General features: G+C 48.2%; 1 long non-coding RNA gene across 1 annotated transcript; it reads left to right on the forward strand.

Annotated features, from left to right (window-relative positions):
• The first annotated feature begins 515 nt into the window (after positions 1-515).
• LOC116885623 lies at positions 516-2,391 on the forward strand. Its single transcript, XR_004386027.1, has 2 exons — positions 516-642; positions 2,004-2,391. It is a non-coding gene; the product is annotated as an uncharacterized LOC116885623 (long non-coding RNA).
• Positions 2,392-23,703: the final 21,312 nt, after the last annotated feature.

Here is a 23,703-nt window from a genome sequence, read left to right on the forward strand (position 1 = left end):
GATGGGTGGGATCTCGATTTTGTTCTCATTATAAAAATTTTTGGTGCTTTCTGCTACGTAGTTCTGCCAAGAAATGTGATATGTTGGGAAAGAAGAGGAAATGTATTCTACATCTCGATGCTGTGACTATAAAAAGCCGATCCGACGACAGAAATTAGCCGGGGCTCTGTCAAGGTTGTAAATGAGGGTTTTACACTAGCCAATCAGGGTGAGAAAAAAAAAAAAAAAACAACCCTTAAAGCAGCGTCTATATTTGTCCTTGTATAGCTTCTTTATCTCTGCCTCCTTTTTCATGCCAGATTTCCTCTGCTGCAAGTCCCCTTCCCAAAGAGCCGTCCTCACCGGAGCTGACAGCCGCGGTTCTGAGAGCCGAGACACTAAGAAGACAGATGTGACTTTCTTGTTACCTCAGAAGCGAGGCCTCCAAGGGAAAGGCAGCTGAGCCCAGTCCTGAGACGCTGAATGAAGCCTGCCCCAGCCTTCCATCTCAACCCTCACCTTCTACACCTCAACCCTCACCACCCTCATCCTTGGTTTGCACCCTTGTGAGCACATGGAGGCAGGCTGGGCCATCTGCAGTGTGGTTTCGCCTCTGGTGTCTCATTTATTATCCCAACCCCACCTCTTCTCCAAGGCCTTTAGGTACGTGTGAAAAGGTAGCTTATCCACAATGTCTTGTGGGCTGTAACCACTGAGGGGATGGAGTCTATAAGTCTATCTCTTGCCTTTGGGCTGACAGAGTTAGACCGAACTTCAACTCCATAATTTACTGGCAGGTTAGGTAACCTTGTGGATAAGGAGTTCTTTGCTCTGAAGGCTGTGACAAACCACTTAACATTCAGTTTCGAAACAGACTGTGTAGCCCAGGCTGGCCTTAAACTGACAGTAATCACCCTGCCTCAGCCTCCTGGGCACTAAGGTTACAGAAGTGTGTCTCTATGACTGGAGTTCTTTCTTTGTATGCAAACGAGATGGACTGTAACTTAATCAGGAAGGAATTTTCTAGAAAGGGACGGACTGGTTCTTAGAGGCTGAAGAGCCAGAAGTATGAGATAATTGTTTGCTCCAAGTCAGGGTAAAGAATCTCTACATTCCAGTGATTTCTGTTACCCCTTTCCTCCTGAGAATCCAGGGTGACAAGGACCTAATGGCCTTATTGCATTCTATGCGGTGCTGTCTTTTGGTTGATGACAGTCAGGGGGAGCCAGGAATCAATGGGACAAAGGCTTATTCTCTGAGAGTATCCCCAGGAAGGAAAATTATGTTGTCATCCCAAGGTAAGAAATTCCTAGCAGGGGGCTGGTTCATCCTTCCTTTCCCAGGGTGCAGCTCGGGTCAGGGGATGTTCACTGCTTGAGGAGAAACGTCTCCAGGACAGGAGCGAATGCAGTTTCCCTTTAAGAAGTGGATGAAAGAACTAAGATTAGAACCAAAGAAGAGAGGACTGGGTTAGTTTGGCATGACTGTCTTAGATACTGTGAGGTCTGGCCCCCAGAAACAAGAACAATTTGTATTCCATATACCCGAAAGGAAAAACTAAAGCCAAGAAATGGACTATCAAGTGAAACAGGCTGAGGTGGTACACAACAGTAAGATAGGCTACAGACGAGGAGGCAGGAGGGTCATGAGTTCAAGGCTAGCCTGAACTTACGGGGCTCCGTGGTTGAGAACACTTGCCGAGGGCCCAGTTTTAGTTTCTAGCACCCACTGCACCTGTAATTCCAGTTCTAGGGGATTGGACACCTACTGCTGGCCTCTGCAGACACTGAGCGTACACACAGTGTACGTACACACACGCAGGCACATACACCCAAAGTAAATATGAATCAATTGGAAGCGAAACGGTTTTCCTTCCACTATATCTAAAGCTACAGTCTTCCAAGAAGCAAGGTAAGCTGACTTGTGAGGGAGACAACTTTGCGTCTCTGGGAGGATTCGTGTGCGAGGACCACAGTGGACCGCAGTAGACAGGATGCTACAGCTGATGTCCTCATGGCTTTCAGTGGTGACATGCGTCAGTGCCTGGGTGGCCACATCTGCCCAACGGCACTTTTCCAGATGTGGAGTTCCAGATGTGTACGGCGTGAGTGACAGAGAACGTGAGGAGCTCCCACATACCCTTCCTGACCACCTCCTTAGGTCTGTGATGGTCCGGACATACTGTGGGAGAGCCCTTTATGTTGGAGTGATGCCCTGCTCAGAGGTCACTGCTGGGATGTGTTCCATCAGTCAGCGTCCTTCATGCTTCCTCCAGTGTAAACCACACCAATGTTTTGTTTATCACTGAAGAACAAATATATTTTGAGTCCCTAGGGCTATATCTGTTATGAGAAAGCGAAAATACCCATATTTATAAACATCGTGTTGTATATCAGAAATACATGAGATTTTAAAAAAAGATATATCTGTATTAGCTTTAAGTGTGTGAGTGTGCGTGTGTGCGTGTGTGTGTGTGTGTGTAGGAGTTTGTGCACATGAGTGCAGTGCCCACAGAGGCCAGAAGAGAATGTCAGATCCCTTGAAGCTGGAGTGCTGGAGTTGTAGGTAGCCATGAGACCCTTCTTCCGGGTGCTGGGAACTGAACCTGGGTCCTCTGGGAAAGCAGTAAGGGCTTGCAACCGTTGAGCCTTCTCTCCTGCCCTGAGAAATATAAACTATATATTTTGTCCATTAGAACAGTAGCAAGGGAAAGCTAGACATTGAAGGCAGTGTGATTTGGATGTGTCCTGTTAGATCCTGTGTTGGAAACTTTAGGAGTCTAAAGTGCTTTGAGGAGAGACCTTTTAGAGGTGGTGAGGCTTCATCTCCTGGGCGGTGGGGGTGCCAATCCCATGACCTAAGTCCTAACCACTGAACGTTACCTTTCTACCTCCTACCACGGAATGCCGCAGTAAGGTCCTTGCCAAATGCAGGACTCTTGACCTTACATTTCCAAAGACTTCTAAAGTAGAGGAAAGAAGTGCTTGTTCTTTACGAGTATGAAAAGTAGGAAAGGAGGGAGAGAGAGGGAAGAAGGAGAGGGAGAAAGGGAGAAGGGAAGAGGAAAGGGGGAGGGGAAGGAGGAGGGGGAGGGAGAGAGAGAGCAAGTTAATGACTCAGACGTGGCTAGACCATAGACTGAATGGCAATCCTACTAAGTTGTGCTCCCAACATTTTGAGTAGTTTCAGTAAAATTCCTTCTCACTCAGCTTGATGGTGGTGGCTCATGGTTTTAATCCCAGCACTCAGGAGGCAGAGGCAGGCAGATCTCTGAGTTCAAGGCCAGCCTGGTCTACAGAGTGAGTTTCAGGACAGCCAGGGCTCCACAGAGAAACCCCGTCTCTTGGAACTAGAGTTACAGATGGTTTGTGAGCCCATATGTGGGTGCTGGGAATGGAACTGGGGTCCTCTGGAAGAGGAGCCAGTGCTCTTTTTTTTTTTTTTTTTTTTTTTTTTTTTTGGAGCTGGGGACCGAACCCAGGGCCTTGCCTTCCTAGGCAAGCGCTCTACCACTGAGCTAAATCCCCAACCCGAGCCAGTGCTCTTATACTGAGCCATCCCATCAGCTCCTGTCTTACTTAAAAAAAAAAAAAAATGTCGTGTTGGGACTGGAACCCGGAGCACATACCATATATTTCGTCTCTCCCTTCCCCATTTCTTACCCTCGACCCTAACTCTGCTGCCCTGTCTGACCTGGAACTCCTGGGCCCAAGGTTCCTCAGGGGGCCTCAGCCTCTCTAATAGCCAGGGCACCCTCACCACCACAGAGTCTCCCTCTACAGAGCGCCTCCCACGGCTTTTCTGTGTGTGTGTGAGTGAGCGTGCGAGCGAGCGAGCGTGCGTGCGTGCGTGCATGCGTGCGTGCGTGTGATGGGTGGGGAATGGGGTGTGGTGGATGGGTGGGGCTGAGGTGACTGCAGACCCAACCTGTAGATACTACTCTTGCCGCAAGCTTGCGAACCCTGACTCTCTTTGCTGCCTGCTGCCCAACGCTGACTGGTTTTCTAGACTCAGGGAGATTAAAGGGAATCCCTTGCAATCGGCTGACTATTCTGTACTTTCCTAGGCATTTTGCAAACTAGATTAAATTAGCTACACACCATAACCCAGTAGACAGTCAGGAACCGTTTCTTTTTTCTTTCCCATTTAAGTAGGACATGACCTTGGCTTGTGAATAGGCTTTCTGCGACCTTACAAATAGAGTGGGTGGATAGAGGGACTGTCTCCTCCGAAGGGTGACAGGGCAGCTAAACACCCTACACTGGGGATGCTGTCCCCTCTTCCTTGCTGAAGGAGCCCAGACTTGTGCCTCATACCCTAAGGATCATGCTACTTCAAAGGCAGGAACTCAGAGAGAAGCTGGGGCTCAGGAAGGTTGAGCCTGGAGGCTCTCTGATCCTGATTCTTCTAGCAAGCCGGGTTAGCACGGTTTAACTGGGAACGACCTTTACTGTCCACTCATAAATCGCTGACTGTGCCCTTTACACCCAACCTCACCAAAGTATAAGGCTTCAGTGTTAGAAACCCCGCAGACAATAGGCTAGGGAGAAAAGGGACCTACTTGGAAGAGGGCGGTTTCCGCAGGAAGTCAGTTGAGGTTGCTTGCAGGGCTGTTTAAAATACTTAACAGCGGGCCTGCCCAATCCCATATCTTCTGCTGGGCGACGGGGCACGGCTTCCTGTGGTCCCCTGCTGAGCCTGGAGCGACGCCCTGGGGAGGTGTGGAACACTGATGCTCATGTCAGGCTCCGTGGAGCAGGACCGCAGCCAGCCCCTGTGACATCTATAAAAGGCTGCCCCACCCCCGCACACCTGGTCCTCACGTGGAGGTGGCCATGGGAACCTGAGGGTAGTGAGTCACCAGGTGGGAACCCGAGGACAGTGGGGGACCTTTGCAGAGGCACAAGCCCAGCATCACGCGGTGCCAGACAGTACAGAGGACCCTTCTTTGTCACGTGATTCGTAGACGCGGGTACAAATCTCCTTGGACTGAGTAGGTGCTTCTCTGCGTGGGGGAATGCTGGGCTCATCCTCTGGAACCCAGAAGGCCACGATTCCAGAACCGCTGCTGACAGAGCGGAGGAGACTCCCCACCTGCTGGACCAACCGCCAACATCCATGCTCTCACCAGGGCTGAGTCGCTGGAGCAGCTCCTATCTGCACACTGCGGTTTCGCCTTTCCTCCAAGTGCATAGCTGTATGACATCTGAGAGGCAGAAGTCAGGCTGCCCCTGGTGCCAAGACAGAGGCTGAGGTGACACGCATTGTCCCTGGAAGCCTGGCTTCTTACAACCTCCTGGGAGGACAGAGGGACCTGCCTGTCAGGCGTCTAGCCTGATGGGGAAGACCCTTCGATTTCCACAGCCTGAAAATTACCGTTCTGTGCTACGGGAGCAGAAGAATTTCGTTTCACTGTTTTTTTTTTTTTTTTTTTTTGTTTATTCACTTTTTTTCTGAACACTCAGGTAGCTTAAAAGTCCACATGTTAAAATTTTCTAGAAAAGTCACAAAGTTGTGGCTTCCCCGGCCCACTCTTACTTCCATCTCTGAGTTAGTTGTACTGCCCGTGTTTGGAGCACTCGTTCGTAAACAATACATTTTAAAAGCTGTGTCTTTCTTAATTTAGAGACTCCTGGCGTTGCTATGACAGTCGAAGAATAGCTTTCTCCCTCCTCAGGCCTTCTTGCCTCGCAAATTTCCTGAATTTCCTCCTGTTTTACCTGCCCTCCATCATGAGATTTAATCTAATTAAAAAATATATTTACTCTATGTGTATGGATTTTTTTTTTTAACCTTTATCTAAGTGCATCATGTGCTTGCATTACCTATGGAGGTCAGAAGAGGGCGTCAGATCCCCGGAACTAGGAGTTACAGATGGTTGTGAGCGGCCACGTGGAGGTTGGGAACTGAACCTGGGTCCTCTGCAGGAGCAGCCAGTTCCACTTACCCATAAGTCATCTCTCCAGACCTTTAACAATATTTTATGAAGCACTACAAAAGAATAAAAGTGCGCCTGTTGAAACTAGGATGGTAAATATTGTCAATTTGATAGGATCCAGAATGACGTAGGACACAGGCCACTGGGCAAGCCTTTGAGGGCTTATCAAGATTTGTTTACTTGAAGTAGAAGAACACCTTACTTGTGGGCAGCACCATACGATGGGATGGGATCCTGACTGAGTGAACGGGAGAAGGCGAGCTGAGCCCTCCTCTCTTCAGTTGTGCTTGGTCGAGCGTTTTGCCACAGGAGTGAGATAAAGAATTAACGCCACAACGTCTTCTGATTTTTAAGATACTAAAATAAAAAATAAAAGTGCGTTTTAGAATATCATGAGCTATGCTGTTCACATGTGATGAAATCACCGGTCATATTTGTATTTTGACTGGGTATTATCTGCATCAGGCTGGGATTGCATTCCCACTTACACACATACATACAAACCTTACACACATACGCACATGTATACACATACACACATACAACACACACACACACACACACACACACACACACACACACACACACCATACATATTCTCTCCTGGAACTTGCCGTCTAGATCAGGCTGGCCTTGAACTTGTGGCAATCCTCCTGCCTCTGCCTCTGGAGATAGTTTGCTGGAGCATCTGTCTAGTATAGATGTGTAACCAGCATGCTCTGTTGGCCATATCTTTTGAACTGTGACTTTTTTTTTAAATTAGGAATTAATCTTCAAGCTCTTTCCAATATCACAAGCAGGCTGCTCTTCTCCAGGGCCTTCCTCTCTCTGATGACATCTTGTACTGCCATTCTGTGGTGACGTAAGACTGGGTGTCTTTGGGCCCATTTCACTCCCTCAGAGCTTTCACCCACCCTTGTCCTCGTGTTATGTGCCTTGTTCCCTGGGGCTTGTGTTTTCTTCCTTGGTTTGTTTTCATTTGGGTGTGGTACACACAAAAGGTAGAGGCAGGAAGATCAGGAGTTCGAGGACATCCTCAGCTCCGTGGTGAGTTCAAGGTCCGGTTGGACTACCAGAGAGCCAGACCAAATAGAAACAAAACAGGCCTTTGTTCTGAGCTTATCCTGTAGGAGCCATGTGTGGAAGGTAAGTAAATATTTTTAGAGGCTTTCCTAATGTTTGTTCTGCTCTTGCTTGCCTGCAGGCAAGGGTAATTGGCCTTCGCTAGGAGACCTCCCTCAAACTCCTAGTGATGGCGGCCGACTCTCAGATGATGATTCCTGTGGGCCATTCTGCAGCCACCTGAGTGTTGCCAAGGGACTCCTGACAGGTGGTTTTCCGTGGCTCTTCGATCCTGCTTTGATCAGCTTCCCGAGTCAATTCTCCGCTGTTCACTACAGGACATAAGCTTTCCTGCTAAGCATCATGGGAGGCAGGGGACCACCAATTGCAAATTTTTCATCTGCTTCCAGTGTGTGGTAGGCCAGCTCTTAGCTGTGCCTAGCGAACGTTCTTGGGCCCTTGTGCAATTCACAGTTTCTTCCTCAGGCTGGGCAGGGACAGAGGCACAGGTACACACAGGAATGAGAGGGAGCGAACACATCTTTAACATGTTTGTTTTCAGTGCACCTGCACTGCACGCGTGTGGCGAAGTGGGAGCCCCTGTCTGTTCTTTTCTGAGGTCCCGCTGGTTCCGTATGGACATCCTTCCCATGAGGTTGGTGTTTTTTGTTAAATGAATCCACCCACCTGTTGTGTTACTGAGGGCGAAAGCTGAGGCCTTGCAAGTGCCAGGCAGAATGCTCTACAGGTAAGCTACGATGCTAGCCCAGTTAATTGCTTGTTTCAGGCTATTTGAACCTGTTTCCAGTTAGGGGGTGTCTCAGCCCTTGGCACACGCCTTTAATCCCTCTAACTGGAATACAGACACACCCTTAGTACTCATCTTCAATCCCAAACAATGAAGGTAAAGTCAGTTTGCAGGAGGAAGCACCCATGTTTCAAAAGGGATGTCTAATTGAGTGGCAGAAAAAGTGATGAATCAGAGAAAGACCTGACAGAATAGGATACACCCAGCTCTCAGGAGAAGAGAAAGGAAAAGGAAGCTCCTCAAGGGAGAGACAGACAGTACAGGAAGAAGAGAGTACAGCACAGGAATACAGTGGAGTTCATGGAGAGCAGCACCGTGGAGTTGAGAGGGAGAGTGGAGCAGACAGAGAGGGAGAAGGAAGCAGTTTTCCTGAGAGAGTTTTACAGAGACAGAGTGAAGAGAGAACAAGCTACACACAGGGAAAGACAGAACGGGCCGAAGAATGAGAAGAACGCAAATTAGAACATATTGCCAAAGTTAGTGTGAGGTCAAGCAGAGCAGTTCAGTCAGAGTTTGAGAGAGAAGCCGCTTTGAATCAGTCAGCTGGGAGAGGAGTTTGAATCAGAACAGCTGAGTCGAACCAGCCACCCAGAGCTCAGAAAGAACCAGAAAGGGTGTGTTTACTGAGCAGCAAGTCTCAGAGGCTGATAACTTCTAGGCCTAGATTAGATTGTATGGAGGCTAGAAGCTTCCAGGACTAGGCCTGGGTTAGCAGACTGAGGCAGTAAGCTTTGAGGACGACAGTTACATCAGGAGAAGAAAAGTCATGTCTACAGTTGGTCTTAATCTTCTGCATTGCTATTCTCCTGTGTGTGGTTAAAAATGACCTCTGCTGCTGCTGGGTCTGCTGTTTCTCTTTGTGGATGACTAGCAAATAAAGGAAGTTTAAATTGGACACGGGGATGGGTGCCTATAATCTCAGCCTTGGGGAAACTGAGGCAAGAGGAGCACGAGGACAAGGCCAGACTGGGCTATACATAGGAGATTCTGCCTGAAAAAAGAAAAAGAAAAACAACAACAACAAACAAACAAAAACAAAAAAACAAAAAACAAAACAAACAAACAAACAAAAAAACAAAAGCAAAAAAAACAAAAAAAAACCCAAACCAAAACAAAAACCAAAAACCCTCCAGAACCCCAAAAGACAAAAAGAAGACGTGTACTGGGATGTTCGAGGATACCTTGGTGATCTTGTTGACTGTTGGTGAGACCTTTGTGCCATTCCACCATGGTCGGAAAAGCAGTTGGGCAATCCAGCTGCCTGTGAAGACGGGGAAATGGCAAAGTTTTTGCAGTGGCTCTGTAGGCTAGCGCAGGTCAACGCAACACAGACCTGGAAGAAAGAATCACAATTGAGGGATTGCTCCCATCGGATTGGTCCGCTGCATGTCTGTGGGGTGTTTTCTTGGTTGCTGATTGATGTCGAAAGGCCCAGCCCACTGTGGGCGGTGCCATCCCTAGGCCGGCAGGCCTGGACTATAGAAGAAAAGTGGGTGACTGTCCAGTAAGCAGCGTTCCTAATGGTCTTTGCTTCAACCCGCGCTTCTGGGTTCTGACTCCAACATTTTGTTTTTGTTCTTGTGTTTTTTCCCCCCTTCCACAGCAACAGGCAACCAAGCTAAAACAATAACTAATCCAGTTTAATTTTTGAGGTGTGCACCTCTGACCTCAACATCTCTGACCGAGTTCTGTCCCCCAACACTGCCGAACCCAGGCATTAGACCTCGACGGGAGTTTGGAAGAGGACGGACAGCACAGCATGGATCAGACGGAATGCTTGTGAAATTATAGTGAGAAGGAATGATTCTGAGAAAAAGTGGGGCTGATTCGAGTGAGGAGGCAGCGGGTGAGCGGGTGAGCGGCGTTCGGGCAGAGCACTTGGCCACGCTGAAAGCGCTTCTTAAGTCAGGCCTTGTGGAACGGTGGCTACAGCGAGGCCTGGAGGCCAAGGGAGCTGGGCTGGAAGCCAAACCCCACTTCACTCTCCAAGTATGAGCCCGCAGGAGGTTGAATTTCCTACCACTCATAGTTTATAGAACTGGAGAAAGCCGTGGATAAAGTCTACTTGTGTGGTTGTGGGGGGCGGGGACCAGGTGACAGTAATGAAAATTGATGTTGTCCTTCCTTTTCTTCGTTGCTTCGTAATTCCCAGTGCCGTAAAAAGAAAAGGTTCCTGCGTAACAAGGAATGTGTACAAATCTTGTTCTGGTCAGTGGGGACCGGAACGACCCCTGGCCTGTGGTTCTGTCCCTGCTTGGCTATGAAAGCAGGAGCCAGAGACTCTGCTCGGCCTGTAGACGGCAGCCTGAGCTGCTCTGCTGAGTCACTGTCTGACAGTGACAGGGCACAAAAAGTACCACAGGACTGCAAACTGCTTTGTGCTGTAGGAAGGGTAAACATCACAGAAGCCACTCTTTCTTAAAAATAGAAAATCCTCTCTCCTTCCCGCTAGTGTGTGTGTGTGTGTGGGGGATAAGGGGGAGGGAGACACCCACACCTATAAAATAAAATAATTTAAAAATAAGTTATGTGGTGGTTTTGTTATTATTGTTTTTGTTTTTGTTTTTTTTTTTTAAAGATTTATTTATTTATTATATATAAGTACACTGTAGCTGTCTTCAGATACACCAGAAGAGGGCATCAGATCTCTTTACAGATGGTTGTGAGCCACCATGTGGTTGCTGGGAATTGAACTCATGACCTCTGGAAGAGCAGTTGGGTGCTCTTTAACCACTGAGCCATCTCTCCAGCCCATTGTTTTTGGTTTTTAAGGCAGGGTTTTCTCAGTGTGGCCCTGGATGTCCTGGAACTCACTCTGTAGTCCAGGCTGGTCTCAAACTCAGAGATCTTCCTCTGCTTCCCCAGTGCTGGGAATAAAGGCATACACTGCCACTTCCTGGCTTGTGTATTTTTTCTTTTTCTTTTTTCTTTTTCGGAGCTGGGGACCGAACCCAGGGCCTTTCACTTGCTAGGCAAGCGCTCTACCACTGAGCTAAATCCCCAACCCCTAAGCTTGTGTATTTTTTAAAAGTAATCTAAGTCTCAGAAGATAGGGTAATTTGCACTGAAGTCTGCAACCGAATTTGCCAACGGTGCATAAAGCGGAGGGAAATGGCCTGACTCCCCATCCCGTGCCCAGACTTGGCCACCATGTAGAGAAACCTGTAACTGGAAGTCTATCTGTGTTCCCTAGTCTCCTTCCCATGTCTGCCCAACCAGGGTACAGGGAAAAAGCCAGCTCCATGTTTGCCTTCCAGATGCTACTTGTCCCATCAGGATACCCTTTTCCTCTCCCAGCATCTCCTGCGCTCACAGTGGCCCCAGTGCCTGGCGTCCCTGAGTTGTGCCTCTGCAGCGTTCTTAAGCAGGCAGACGCGATGCCAAAGGAGACATCTTTGGATGGGTGTCTGGCGTTACGCAGGGATTTGGGGGGTTAATCCCAATAGTGTCTGTTGTTGGAGAAGAGGAAAACAGTTGTTCTTTTGCTTGCCCCACCCCCTGCCCCCTTCTACCCTGGAAAGATGAAGGCAGAGGAGACTCTAGCAGGTCCAGTTAGCCTCTTAAGGAGCACTGGGCTCACCTCAGATCTCCAAAGTGGACGCTCCCAGGACAGTTTTCCTGCAGCCTCCCTCCCTGGTCCATCAGCTCAGAGACAGAACTGTCCTGGGAAAAGCTTTATTTTTCTTATTATACAAACAGTAACCTAATTTTAAAAGTATAAGTCCAAGAATTGAACCCAGGGCCCAGGAGGAAAAAAAATAATTATTTTTATTCTTTTATGTCTAGGAGTATTTTGCCTGCATGCATGTCTACGCACCATGTGCATGCAGGGCCCACAGTGGCCAGAAGAGGGCACCAGATTCCCTGGAACTGGAGTTAAGAGTCCTGAGACATCATATGGGTGCTTGGAGCTAAACGTAGGTCCTTTGCAAGAGCAACAAGCACTCTTTTTTTTTTTTTTTTTTTTTTTTGAGCTGGGGACCCAACTTGGGGCCTTGCGCTTGCTAGGCAAGCACTCTACCACTGAGCTAAATCCCCAACCCCGCAACAAGCACTCTTAACCACTGAAACATCTCTTCAGCTCTCAAATTGAACATTTTGATACATTACGTCCTGGATCTGATATCCCTACACCCTGTATTCAAACAAAACATTTAAATTTGTGGTGCTAGGTGTCAAATCTAGGGCCAACACTCTACTACTGTGACCCATCCTTAGACCTAAAAGAGTTCTTGTTTTTGTTTTCGGAGTGCAAATGATTCCCTTCCTGCTATAGGTTCTGCATTTGCAAGGATCTCCCTGCATTTGGAAACTTCCAGTAAGGATGTAGCGCCGGTTTGATGCTCTCATGTTATCTTAGGGTTTTATTGCTGTGAAGAGACACCAAGACCAAGGCGACTCATTTTATTGGGGATGGCTTATAGTTTCAGAGGTTTAGTCCGTTATCATCACGGTGGGAAGCAGAGCTAGTGCAGGCAGACTCTGTGCTGGAGAAGGAGCTGAGAGTTCTACATCTTGCTTGACCCAAAGGCAGCCAGGAAGAGGCTCTCTTCCGCATTGGGCGGAGCTTGAGCACTAGGAGACCTCAAAGCCCGCCTACACAGTGACATACTTCCTCCAACAAGCCCACTCCTACTCCAACAAAATGGAGCCTCTAAATAGTGCCTTTTCCCTTGGGCCAAGCGGATTCAAGCATGCGCGCTATCAGCCTCCAGCAGGACCTCATGCTCTCACTTCCCTTAGTTACCCGTCATGATGACCTGAGGCTGTGCACCTCCTCAGGCATCTACTAGGCCGTCAGTGTCTGTGAGTGGCTCTCTGAGACCAAGGTTTGGCACTTCTGCAGTAGGGGCAAGTCTCGCCTTGTTGCCTGTTTCTGTTTAGTTCCATGAGCTAAAAATAGATTTACCTTTCTTAAGTGCTTAAAAAAGTCGAAAGAAGAAAGCTAGTTAATGGCATTAAAAAAATAAAAATAAAAAAAAGAGGGTGTCCATATATAGAGTCCATTGGAACCCAGTCTGTTTCATTTATTTCTGTCCCAGTTAATACTATTCGTGGCCGTCTTCCCACTCCAATGGCAGTTGTGGGTGGCTGTGGTGGACACTACGTGGCTTGGAGAATCCTTAAAAATATTCCCATGAGGCCCTTCGCCTGTCTCAGAATTCAGTCTTTCTGGGCTCCACCCCTTTGCTTTCCTCATGGTGCTGGTAGTGGCTGTCTTGATGAACCTCGGTCCTGAGATGAGAGGGCTGTCTCCTTCCTCCCGGAGCTTGTCAGGTCCTTGGTGGTCGAGCTGCTTCAACTAAGGCTACAGATGGAAGACAAGGAAAACAAAACAAAACAAAACAACAACAACAACAACAACAACAACAAAAAACCCACACCAAGTCTGGAAAGGAGGGAGGTGTCAACTTGGGGGTGGTTGCTGGAGGATGTCAACAGACCACCTCCCGATGTGGTCACAGCATTTAAATCTCTTCTTTTAGCTCTTGACAATTGCTTGTCTAAACTAAACAGTTGGCCTACTGGGGGAACAGGTGACCAATCCAAGTGTGTGTGTGTGTGTGTGTGTGTGTGTGTGTGTGTGTGTGTGTGTGTGTGTGTGTGTATGTATGTAATGCAGTTCAGGGACATGAACGAAGAGAGAACTTCTTGAGGGGAGTAGGGGACCAGGAAGAAGGCAGGAAGCAGGATGGGGCACAGTAGTAGGAAGGAAGACGAGTAAGAACAAAATATAATTACATGAGCTCACAAGAAAAGGTCACAATTGTTGGGGTAGAAATCTCGGCTCGCGTCCGGACAAAACACAACAGGCCAACATGGTTCCATGTGGAAAGATTTAATGAGAGAAGAAGAGTAGAAAAGGAGATGAGTAAAGACCGGCCATGAGCACGTGGCGAGAAAGAGGGAGGGGAATGGGGAGATAAAGGACAAAGGGGAAGGGGGGAAGAGGGCAAGAGCAAGAAGCAAGAGAGCAAGAGAAGAGAGAGAGGAGGGGGGCAAGCAGCCCCTTATATAGCATCAGGCATAGCTGGCTGTTGCCAGGTAACTGTGGGGCGGAGCATATCTGGCGGTTGCCAGGTAACTGTGGGGGTGGAGCTTAGAATGGCAACCACAATGAAACGCATTAATTTGACTTTCAAAGTAACTGAGAGAAAAAAAGGTATTTACAAATAAAGTTTCATGGCATAAAATTGTTTTTTAGGAAATTTTTTTGGGTCAAAACCTGGGCCCTGGAGACCTCAGTGATCTTGTAAGGCCCCTTTCTTCTTTGGTGTGGTCTTCATCAGGAAGCTTTTAATCGCCAGTCCTGTCTCCTCCTGGTCATTGGACGGTTGCTCTGTCTCCAATCCAACTCATCAATCCAGACAGTACCAGGAAGTGAGGAAAGAACTCTCTGAAACAGAAAGACAAAAACGGGTCCTAGAAATCTACAGATCGCACTGGCAGGCATCATGACACACGGCCTCTCTTAGCCACAAAGGTCAAGTGCGAGCAGGCCTTTTGGCCCTGCCGAATGAAACCTGTGTTCCGTACCAGCCTTTATGGGATCCCAGTCTTGCCAAACTTGAGAGATATGGAGGAGAGAGCACACGCAAGCCAGTCCCCCTCTGTCCCTGGCAAAGGCGAGACTCGTACCAACCTTTTTCTGTTTGCCGAGGGATGCCCCGTGGCTTCCCTCTTCTTTATGGTCAGAAAATGTATGGTCATCCCACAAGTCAGCGTGTAACCGGGAGGAAATAAACGTCGTGGCTGTGGAATGTGTGGTCTATTGTGTACTGAGGAGAATTGGAGAGGCCTTTTACAACAGGAAGCCCAGGATGGATGGCGATTTGTAACTAAGTAATCAGTGTGGTATTTCACTTCAGTTGGAGGGAGTCCATTCCCTCCCTCTTAGCCTGACCTGAGGAGTAGATTTTCCCCAACCACTTACGGCTGTCATGTTTTACAGTGATGTCTATGTGTTATGTTTCGGGTTCTCAACATGGAACAAGGCTTACCTCTTCTTAATACTTCCCACGATCCAGCCAGCAAGAAACAGCCAAGAAACCCGTGGTGTCCCTGAGGCTCCTGGGAGTCAACACCTTGCCACCCGGCCAGCCTGGCTTGCTGGAAAGCATTTGCATTGAAATAAAAAGAGACAAACAATGACAAATAATGGGGCTCAGGAGTGATCTGCGACAGTCACCTCACAAATAAAACTAGGTAACATTGTATATGTTTTTAAAACGTTGCTTATTATTTTGTCTCTGTAGCCAGGAGGATCAAAGGCATCTGTTCCACAGTTTATCTATACCCTACATCCCGGGCCAGTGCTTTTGTATCTTGAGTTTGCTGACTTGAGTTCACATCAATCAACACAACTATTTGTGACTTTATAAGCAGAATCCCATTTCAGAAAAAGCCCAGCTTTAGGGCTGGAGAGATGGCTCAGTGGTTAGAGCACTGGCTGCCCTTGCCCAGGCCCCAAGGTTTGGTTCCCAGCACTCACAGGGTGGCTGACAACAATCTGTAACTGCAGTTTCCAGGTAACTGGACACACTCTCTGGCCTCTGTGGACGAGAATACAGTGTTTTCCCCCTTTGTGATGTTTATGACTCTTAGAGTCTGAACTGCTGACACAGTCATGAAGTGTCCTGGGTAACCGGCATGCGCGTGTGTGCATATGTGCGTGTCTGTATAGGGTCTCCTCGTATATCTTAGGCTGTCCTCAACTTTGAAACCTTCCTGCCTCAGTCTCCTGGGTACCGACTTAGAAGCTAGCAAGCCCAGCTTGGTTTGCATTTTTGTCCAGTGTTTATTTTGGGTCTCCGTCCAGTTTCTCAAGCAAAACGCAAACTGCAAGGTGCGGTAGTACGCTTTGGAGTGATACTTTGAATCTAGGGTTGTACTTTTTAAAGGACTAAGGTCCTTTTTAAAAGGACATCTTGAATGTTTAACTAAGAATCTGTCTTTCTGCATAAATATATTTGCAAATCTGAAAACAGTCTTTTATTAGACCAAACATCTTTAAAAAAAAAAACAAACCCTTTCCTTTAATATGTTATTTTTATAGGTGCTAAAAGAAACAGTGAGGTGGTAACGAGAACAGACACTTGTTGACTTCCAGCTCTGGAGGGAACACTTCTGACTGTTTCCCCATGAAATACCTGTTTTCGTTCTCCCAACAACTCAAGAGAGTCTGCTGTTACCGTCTCACTCCTCCTACACCTAACGAAACCAGGGCGGAGTGCAGACATCGTTGCCAAGGTCAGGACGCCACCCAGGTTCGTGCAGCTGCGGCTGGCTCAAAGGGCTTGCCCACCGCCCACACTGCAGCTCATTCACGGGAGCGTGGAAATCGAGAGAAGAAGCAGCCGAACTGTAATTAGAGGCCAGAGGAGGAGACGTGGGGACCTGCTCAGGATTTATGCCTGAGCGGTGGCGATGTGGAGCAAGTCCTCTGTGTAATGAAGATGCCACATTCTAATGAGTTTGGGAGAAAGGAGAGTCGGTCAGCCGGAGGTCTATATTTGGATCTTTATCTGCTGATATGATGAAGAAATGAAGCCTCCCGATTGCTCTCCCTGTATATGGGATCTCGGATTGGAAATTCTTTTCAGGATGCACTCCCCAAACTCGGGCTGATGGACCTGGTTCAGGTTTTCATTAAAAACTGCTCCCACACCTAACAAGGTCTTCTTTTTCACCTTCATAGCTAGGAACTCTCCCACAGGGGGTCTGGAGTTCTTAAAATATTTTTAGGTTGCCAGGTTTCTTGTGTGGGCTCTCCAGAAAGCCAATTTTCTTTCTGAGCCCTCATGGCCCTCCAGTTCTGTCTTCTACCCCTTCCCTGGATGGCCATAAAAATGCTACCTAATTACTGGTTTTGGGGGGTCCCCGAGGTATTGGTCTATAGGGTACTGTATACGCTATAAACCTCACATGGGAGGGAAACCTTCGCCATGTAAATCTTCGGGCCTCGTAATAGGATTCCTCTGTAATTGTTTGCAGCCGGATGTAAAACGGGGTCAAATGTCATAATTCAACGTGCCCTGAGCATCTCAGAAGGGAACAGAGAAGAGGGCTGTCTCTTTGTGGTGGTGCCCATCTCTAAGGAGAGCTCCCTAAAAGTCCAAGTCTCTTCATGTGCGGTTCCTTCATGCCTCATGGGAGAAGCAAATCCCCCCAGGACTAGGTAAGAGACTGTCCTTAGTCCTGTGAGGCACACTCAAGCCCAAGTTCAGAGCAGTTGTCCGAAATTTTAGCCAGGGTACTTTCTAACAGTGTATTCTTTAGAAACAATGTAAAGGTTTTTTCTTTTTCGTTTTGTTTGAATGTCTTCGCCAGCAAGTGCACTGTGTATGTGCAGTACCTTAAGAAGCCAGAAGGGGCGTCAGATCCCCTGGAACAGGAGTCAACAGACGGTTGTGCGCTACCATGTGGATAATGGGAAATGAGCCCAGGTCCTCTGCAAGGGCAGAATGCGCTCTTAGCTGCCAAGCCATCTCTCCATCTCTCCAGGAAAAAAAATTGAACTTCGTCTTCCTCCTCTTCCCTGTTCTTCTATCCGTCTCCTACCTCGCTTCCTTTTTTTGTAGTCCAGACTATGTACCTAAGGCTGGCCTTGAACTCTTTGACCCTTCTGTTTTCCTTTTCTTTCTTTTTTTTTTAAACATTTTTTTTTCTTTTTCTTGGAGCTGGGGACGAACCCAGGGCCTTGCGGTTGCTAGGCAAGCGCTCTACCACTGAGCTAAATCCCCAACATCCTAGAAATTATTCTTAAGAAACATAACACATTGATATCTATAATGTAAATTTATGCTTATTTGGATCAACCCAAATGTTTCTAGGGAGAAACACCATATATAATACACAATACAGTGTAGTTCAATGGAAGACATTAAGAGGAAATACTGCATGATCATTTCTTTGTTACGAGGCGAGGAAATTAGATAACTAGCCATTTGTTGGCTACGAATTTATCCTCTAGGATTAAAACCAAGTTATATACATTTTTAGTGTTTAGAAGCTGGAGATATGGTTCAGTGGTTAAGAGCACTGGCTGGGGTTGGGGATTTAGCTCAGTGGTAGAGCGCTTGCCTCAGTGCACAAGGCCCTGTTCGGTCCCCAGCTCCGTGGGGTGGGGGGGGCACTGGCTGCTCTTACGGAGGTCTGGGGTTCAGTCCCAGCATCCACGTGGTGACTCACAGCCAACAGTAACTCCAGGTCTGAGAGATCTTACGCCCTCTTCTGGCTTCTGCCGGTATTGCACAAATGTGGTCCACACGCTTACATTCAGGCAAAACATTCATACGCATAAAATAAATCAATCTAAAAAAATCCTAGTGTTTGTGACTTGGGAAAGACCGATGCATAGAGCTGAGGCTGTTGGTGCGAGAACAGCGATGGGGAAAGAGGGGTGTGCATTACCCCGGGGTTTTCCATTGCATTAGCTACTGTATCTAGTACCCTGGAATTAGCCACACTCCTCTCCAACAGGGGCAGGTTAGACGGGAAGTGCTGCTGTGTGGCTCATGAGTGTCCCTGTCAAGCACGGTGGCTAAAAGCTTGGTCCCAAGTCTGTGGCATTATTGGGAACTGGTGGGATGTTGAGGAGAGGAGACAGGGAGGAGGTTAGGCCACTGGGGAACTTGCATGGCCTTTGGAGGGGATATTGGGACCTCGTCCCCCTTTTTTCTGTTGCTGCTTCCTGGATGTCATGAAGTAGGCAGGTGCCTCCTGCCATGCCATGGTGTGCCAGGCCTAAAGCAACATGTCCAAGTAGCTGTGGTCTGAAACCAGGGAATCCACGAGTCAGAAAAGCCTTTCCTCTGTTTAAATTAATCATTTCAGGCCCCTAAAAATATTTTTTTTGGGGGTGGGGAGATGCATGTGTAGAGGTCAGAGATAAGCCTCCAGAGTTGGCTTTCTTTCTGCACGTGGGCTCTGGGAACGGAAGTCACGTCATCAGGCACTCTAGCAAGTGGCCTTCCCTGCTGTCTGGCTGGCCCGACTCAGGGCAACAGAGAGCCGCCCTGCACGGGAGGCCTGCTGGAAGTTTAGGGTCACTGGTTCTGGCTCGAGTCCGGTTTCTGGATCTCTTTCCCAGGTGACCTCGGCCATGCTAAGTTATGCCCTCTGGATATGCATCAAGATCCCCTGCCTCCTGCCCCCAGAACGACAAACTATGTCCTTTTAAAAACTGAGATCAGGGGGTTGGGGATTTAGCTCAGTGATAGAGCGCTTGCCTAGCAAGCGCATGGCCCTGGGTTCGGTCCCCAGCTCCGAAAAAAAAAAAAAAAAAACCCAAAAAAATACTGAGATCAGAAGCCATGGAAAACCCAAATGTGGTCTCCATAGCAGCAGTCCCTACATATCGGAGTAGACCAGAGGCTTCCAGTAGTAAATCCCAGTTCTTCCCCGACCCAAGTCTTAAGTTACAATAGGTCAGTGTGATGGAGCTGGCTTTGAGGATCTCCTCTGACAGGATTATTGGTAGTAGAATTATTATATTAGGGCACGTCCATGAGGTGATTTCCAGCCCTGTCATGAGGGCTTCTCCCTGCAAATGTTTCAATCCGCGGATACAGGTGTGTGGTAGCGACAGTAGGCGCTGGGGCCTCTGAGGGAGAAACACAACACCGAGGATGTGTCCCGATAGCTAGGTCTCAACCTATTCCTTCTTCCACTCCATCTCTCCTCCCTGTTTCCTGGTTCTCCGTGAAGCAAGCAGATGCCATCTGAATCATTCTCCCATCGCCATGACAGTCTAAGCACATTGAGCCGGAAACCTATAGAATTGAACCCTCTAGAACCACTGGAGGGATGGGTCGGTGGCTAAAAGTGCTCGCTGCTCTTCCAAGAGGATCTACATGTGACTTCTACCAAATCTACGAGGTGGCTCATAACACACTTAGCCACTTGTAACTCCAGTCCCAGGGGATCTAGCGCCCTCTCTGGCCACCACAGGCACTGCATGCACATAACGCATATATACATACATGCAGGCACTCACCCACACGAAAATAATGAATTTTTTAAAAAAATTATTCATTCCTGCCTTTAAGTTGTTCTGTCAGGTATTTTGTCACAGCGATGGTAAAAGTCAATCATTCAGGGTACAGTCTAGACACCTATTTGCCTGAAGTTCCCCGAGGGCTATAACAGCAAGACTCATGCACCCTATTCCGACAGTGGCCATTGTCAGCCACCTGCAGAGTTGACAGACAAAGGGAGTTGTTTAATAGGTAATAACACGCTGCCGAATGACCGCGTGGCTGCAATGAGATGCACTGCAGGAGCAACGAGAGGGCACGTATTGCATCCAACAATTAAAAAAAAAAAAAGAAACGGCTAACACTTGACACCCCTGGCTAAGGTCTGGTGCACAGCATCTCACACACATCCCCACAGCTGCGCGCATCTTCTCTAAGGAAGGAAAGGAGGCTGCGGGTGGCCGGGTAACTGAAGCCAAGATCGCAGATGGACAGCGAGTATCCTTGCGGGGAGAATCCAGGTGTCTAGCTGTGGTTGCTTTCATGCGCCGATGTTTGTATCGGGGGTCTCTGCAAACCTCAGGGCCAGCGGGGTGTTGATCCATGGGAAGGAAGAAGGAAATCTGGTTCAACGCGACTCTACTGACTTGTTGATTCAACTTTGAGTGTCCACACCAGGTTATTTAAGCACAGTGCAATTGGGTGAAAAACATTTCCTTGCTGACAGCAAACTCCATCCTGTATGCACAATAAAGCTTAACGTGTCTGCGCTGAAACTCTTTGTAAAGCACATGTAACGTCTTCCATGAAGATGGGTGACTAGAGGGCTGGGAGTGGATGTGACCCGTGGCCTGGTGACATTTGTGCCATCTGTGTTGGCCTAGAGCACACCAGACCCTCCATCACGAGCTTGTCTTTCTCGTCGAGCTATCTGTAGAACCCGTCTTTATAGAAGAGAGGCCCTCGTGTGTTTAAGATTCTTGGTCTCTCTGTGCTTACTGAGAGCTCAGGGCCTCCGTATGTCCCACAGATGCTGTGACAGATTAGAGTCACCAGCAGTTCCTGTCATCTACGGACAGACACACAGCGGGCCTTGCTTTCCTTGGCTACAAAATGGGGGGCCTAGTACTCCCGAGAGCTGAGGGTAAAATGAGCTGAGGAGCACAGCCCTGTTGAAGCTACCGGGACTGGGAATCAGAAGGAAGTGACGTCAGTTTGAAGCTACTGGGACTGGGAATCAGAGGGAAGTGACGTCAGTTTGAGGGATGCTTCTGTCCCGCCCCGCGGTCGGGTTATAGATGGTCACACTGTGAAGTGTTAGGTACAGCATACTCTGCGTCTGTTTTTGGGCTGGTCTCTTCACTTCTCTGCTAGACAGCGTTGAGGAACTGACCTCAGCTGACTGGGCTCCCTAGGGTTAAAAAGGTATCTGAGGAGAAGACACTGAGTCTATTTCAGTTTCAACTGCCTCTCCACTGCTGTATTCAGGGATTTTTTTCTGGCTTATAATAGCATCTGGGCATGTCCTTAACACCCTTCAAAGTCCACAGTGTGCCCTCTTACCCCATGTGGGCTGCCCGGGGCTATTTTGGAGGGCCAGGATTAGCAATGGGGTGTGGGGGGGGTGTACTGAATCAAAAAACAATCTCTTTGAAAGAGCAGGATCCTCCCTTGCTGTACACAGGACCTTCTGTCTGAGCGCAGACCTGGGTTAGCATAGCAACGTCTGAGGTTTATAAGAGTTGGAAACCGGGAAATAACTCAGGGGCAGGATGCATGAAATGAGTTCTTTTTAACTCGCCGCTGTCGGTGAGACATTCTGCCATATTTAGTTGTAGGTGTAAGGTGTGTTTTCAAATGAGAAATGTCCGCCAAAGGCTGGGGTTTTCCCTGAACGCTCTGTCGCCAGTTGGTGGCGCTGTTTGGGGGAAGTGTAGCAGCTTTGCGGGAGGAAGTATGTCACTGAGGGTGGGCCTTAAGAGTCTGAATTCTCTTGGGGTTGGGAATTTAGCCCAGTGGTAGAGCGCTTGCCTAGCAAGCGCAAGGCCCTGGGTTCGATCCCCAGTTCCGAAAAAAAGAAAAAGAGTCTGAATTCTAACCCCACTTGCAGTTCGCTCTCTCTGCTTTCTGACTGGTTGTAGGTGCAATCTCCCAGCTGTCTAGTCCGACCGCCTCTCTTGTCATATAGACGCTTCCTCTGGAACCACAAGCTAAAATGCACCCTTCCTTTTCAGGTGCTTCTCAGCCCTGGTGTTTTAACCCAGCAACAGAAAAGCGACTATTTCAAGATGGTTAAATACGGGCCATTTCCACATATGTCTTATTTAGGGCCATAGAGCACTTTCCCCGCAATACTGTGTGCACAATAGATTTTCTTTAAATGTTGAGAATTTCATCTGTTACTTATATGTTCGTCTGTCCATTTTATATTTTGAGTTTATGCCTGTCATTGTGATGGGGCTGAGGGCACAAAAATCGTTAAGAACAGTTGCTATTATTAGACACTTATTAATGCACCAGGAAAACAGAGAAGTGAGCCAGGAATTAAAATCAGTATACGCTGGGACTCGGGAGATGGGTCCATGGTTAAGACATGGACTGCTCTTCTTTCTTTTTTCGGAGCTGGGGACCGAACCCAGGGTCTTGTGTTTACTAGGCAAGCGCTCTACCACTGAGCTAAATCCCCAACCTCAACTGCTCTTCTAAAGGACCTGGGTTTGATTCCCAACACCCACGTGGCGGCGAAAGACCCAGTTACTCTGGTACTAAAGCATCTGGTGCCCTCTTCTGGCTCCCGTGGGTACTGCATGCACGACGTGCACTTCGATGTAGGCAGAACACCTATCCACAAAATAAACAAGAAATAAAACCTTGAAAAAAATGTAAATCTGCGTGTGTGATATAAGGATGATGGGGGAGGCATGGGTGCTATGGGGTGCAAGAAAGAAGACCGGGGATCATGTAATGTCAGTGTCCGAAAAGAGTCTTTCGAGGCAAAGAGGTGGCCGAGTGAAATGGTCCATGGGGGTAAGATGGGTGCGAACATCTCCAGGGGCCAGCGGCGTTCTGAATCCACTCAAGCACGGGTACTGCGTGGTACCCAGTGAGGGTGAATGCACTTTTGTAGACCTCGTGTTTGGGCAGATGTTTAGGCCCCCTGCATGCATCTCTCGTATCTAGGTCTGAATTGAGTCCATGGGTTGACAGCTTTTAAAACAACATTGTTTGAGTGCTATTGCATAGACCGCAGAAGCGATGTGACCGGGTTCACATCTGAGCTTATTATCCTGGCCCCGTACGCGGGAAAGGTTTGAGGGTTAGCACAACAGCAAGCGCCTTGGCAGTTCTCCGTTACAAGGGTAAAAGCAATGCTGAGAAAGTCAGGTCGGTGGGAGAGGGAGCACAGGATTCTAAAGATCATGGATCTGCCAAGCCCGCCCTCCCAGTGCTGCCTGCAGACGCTGGGATGAGAAACCAATCTCTAGTCTTCCGAAAGCAGCTGTGGTGTGGGCCTGTGAGGGAGGGCTAACCGCCATCTTCAACCATTCCTCCCTGGGGGAGACAGACTGGGAGATGGCCAGCGAACCTCCATCTCTGGGTGTCATCCCTCTCCCTTGAGGATGCACCGGGTCTGAGCTGGCTTTTACCCACAGACCTCAGAGTATCGGCTTCCATGAATAGCCTACCTCGGAGCCTCGCTTTCGTCTGCTTAGAAAGTCTAGCTCGCAGCTGGATTTGGTAAAGCAAGTCGTCATGCTACGAGCCACTCCATTGAAGACACTCCAACAGCAAAGAAGTGAGAGGCGCTCTGGCCCGTAGCCAGAGAGGTACATGCCAAATATTGACCGGAAGTAAAGGAGGTGGGTTTTTTTTCTTTTTTTTTTTCTTTTTTCTTTCTTTTTTTTTCTTTTTTTTTTTTTTTTTGGTTCTTTTTTTTG

Source organism: Rattus rattus, chromosome 16 (genome assembly GCF_011064425.1).
Source record: "Rattus rattus isolate New Zealand chromosome 16, Rrattus_CSIRO_v1, whole genome shotgun sequence".
Classification (NCBI taxonomy): domain Eukaryota; kingdom Metazoa; phylum Chordata; class Mammalia; order Rodentia; family Muridae; genus Rattus; species Rattus rattus.